This window comes from Anneissia japonica, unplaced genomic scaffold (assembly GCF_011630105.1).
Source record: "Anneissia japonica isolate Jap-2015-1 unplaced genomic scaffold, ASM1163010v1 scaffold287714_len2871179_cov188, whole genome shotgun sequence".
Taxonomy (NCBI): domain Eukaryota; kingdom Metazoa; phylum Echinodermata; class Crinoidea; order Comatulida; family Comatulidae; genus Anneissia; species Anneissia japonica.
This window is the reverse complement of record NW_022755542.1, coordinates 971,708-974,473: the sequence shown is the minus strand read 5'-3', so window position 1 is coordinate 974,473 and position 2,766 is coordinate 971,708. Positions and strand designations below refer to the sequence as shown.

Genomic DNA, 2,766 nt, shown 5'->3' with positions numbered 1-2,766 from the left:
AAGATAACTAGCGGCCACCCCCCCCCCACCCAGACTCCCCTAATAATCACAGTCTAGTTGTTAAGAAGTACCTAAAATCATCTTATTTGCAAGTTAGCACCATCGAGGCTGCCCCCCCCCCTCTCCATCAGCACCCACACTTCAAGACTCTTACTGTAGATATGCCACTGGTCTCCACATACTAGAACAGGATGGCTGACATTTGTTTTTTGTATATTTTGGAAATACTTACTTAGATAAACCAACAAAATGTAAATACCATCTCCAGTCAGAACTTGTGCAACATTTATTTAATTGTAATTAAATTATGATATTTTAGGAAAATATAATTGTAATAATTTATTTCTAAGGCTGAAATAGGTAAAGAATATGGATGATAATAATGAAAAAAGTTTCTATTGAGTACTTATTTTGAAATATGTAATTGTGTTGTTAATTAGTTGTGAAACATTGTATGAAAAAGTAGCTTGGTGGTTAAGTTAACTCTTCCAATTCCAGGGTCCTGGGTCCTGGGTCCAAATCTTGCAAATGCTTATTTTTGCCTGACTAAAACTTAATAGAACTTAATAGGTGGTTTTCTGTATTCAGTGTTTTTTTTTTAATTCTTGGTTTGGCCATTGTGCACAAGTGTCTCTTGATAATGCGGTCTACTAACTCAACTTAAATGACAATGGCTGCCAAATATCTGGAATTATATGGCTACAATTACCAGTGCACCCTAATTTTCAAATTGAGACTTAAATTATAGAGAATCCAAGTGTCTAGCAGTGGGATGGTAATTTAAAATAATTAAATTTTATATTTATGTTAAATAATAATGTTCAATAATGTTGATGAGTGCAATATGATTTGAAGGCAAATGTTAATAAGTGCAGATATTCAAATGGATAATTTTAAGGTTCAAAATAAATGATGATGTATATAATGTAGTAGAGTAATTGCAATGTGTCTTTCTTATTTTTAAGTGAAATCAGTGTTGATGCTGCTGGTGCCGCTTACAGAGTGATGCCGGGGTGAAAGCTGAGGGTGAAATTGAGTGTTTGAAGGAGAAGGCTACAGAAGCTATGAACTTTTACGTATCAAATGTCTAATTTAAACGATTATTCATCTAAAATTTTTAGTGCTTGCTCTAGCTGTGCCGGCCCCAATCATAGCGCTGATGATAGTAATACATTTTTGGATATGGTGACGTTTCAAGTGGTGCTGTCTTGAAGCAATGGTGTATAATCAAACAGTGCTTGACATCGCAGTCATGCATGTACTATTAGGTAGTTTTCGCCGCACGACGTTAACCTTAACTTTAATGTTAGTACCCAACATGCAACGTGATAACCCAGCCCCTTTTTGTAAACAAATCGAAATACGCATGCGCAAACCCGTAACTAACGTACGTCGGGCATGTAAAATCCTGAATTAAGGTACTCCGCAACGCATGACGCCATCCGTTAACGTTAAGGTTAACGTCGTGCGGCGGAAACACCTTTATAACGCTCGGTGAAAACCTTTATGCTTTAAATTCAAACAATCAATTTGTGACGATTCTGCTTTCCTTAATCCAGGCACACATGACGTCGTATGACAAATCCGTCTTCACTCTCTTTGAGCGCTTGACGAGATGCTGATGGTGAGTAATTTACTTCTAGTTTAAGTTTATTTTTCTTTTATTTGGATGCACCGTTGGGTATTGTCCAACGTGTGCCACTGTTACGAAAGTGATATCCATTAAATTGAAATTGAGACAGAGCCAATTGTCATTGAAACGATCACCGTTGCACGCGAGCCTCATCTCAATGCCTTGTCCGTAGAATCGTGTCATCCAAATGGACCTTCCTCTAAGCCCCGCCCCTAGATATTGTTGTTAAGGTCGCACAAATCTTTCTGTCATGAGCTAAAAAATAAATTTGATTCCGTAATTGAATAGCCTAATTTAATGAGAAACAAATTCATCCTTCAATTACAGTTTAATTATAAATTCTCTGACATAGGCCCTTAAATGTCATTGTCATTGTCATTGTCATTGTCAAATGGACTGGTAATCATTTTATGGATCTTGTAGTAAAACTTCATTAAATAAGTTTCTGGATGGAGTTCATAACTTATTTTATACTTATAAATGATCTATTCGAAAATTAAATTGAATTTTTGAGGGTTTTCCCATTATTATTCAGTGCATCTTCAATGTGTATAACTAAAGCATGATTTCCTTAAAATCTCTACACTGTCGCTACAGTGTTCTCGTTTCTATCGTACTGCGTAGCAGTTCCCGACGCAATCGGGAGGCCATCGATTCGACTGACCAATCAGCATCACGCAAGCTGTCAGCGATAGCGTGTAGCGATTGTATGGAAACCAAGCTTTAATTTAACTTAATTAAATCGACATTAACATATGACAGTAACAAAAATATTTTTTTGTTTTTTATTTATTGTCATCATAATGTAAACACATTGTGTTCAGCAAACCTCGCGCAAACGTACTCCTGATGATGTTTTACCTCATGCAATGATTAATTTATAACTGACCGGTATAGGGAAGTTAATGGATATATCAGTATATTTCTTTATAACTCTCTAAATCGTGCCGTGGCAATAGGATTTTCTGTGTATAATTTATTATGCTTTTCTTGAATATTGAAGTGAATCATTGATGATTTTCCGTTCCCCGATTGTATATTTGCTAATGAGTTAATCGCATAAACTCTGAAAAAGAAATAACAAATTTGTGTTATATGATATATATATATAATATATATAATATATATATATT

The 2,766-nt window shown here is 35.2% G+C and overlaps 1 protein-coding gene across 1 annotated transcript in view; it reads right to left on the bottom strand.

Moving 5' to 3' along the window:
* Nucleotides 1–2,404: 2,404 nt before the first annotated feature.
* The window catches only part of LOC117123685 (extracellular serine proteinase-like), a 9,862-nt gene continuing 9,500 nt past the window's right edge, over nucleotides 2,405–2,766 (bottom strand). Inside the window, exon 10 of the mRNA XM_033269698.1 lies at nucleotides 2,405–2,699. The gene's annotated coding sequence lies outside the window, so the exon portion shown is untranslated. The remainder of the gene's footprint in view (nucleotides 2,700–2,766) is intronic.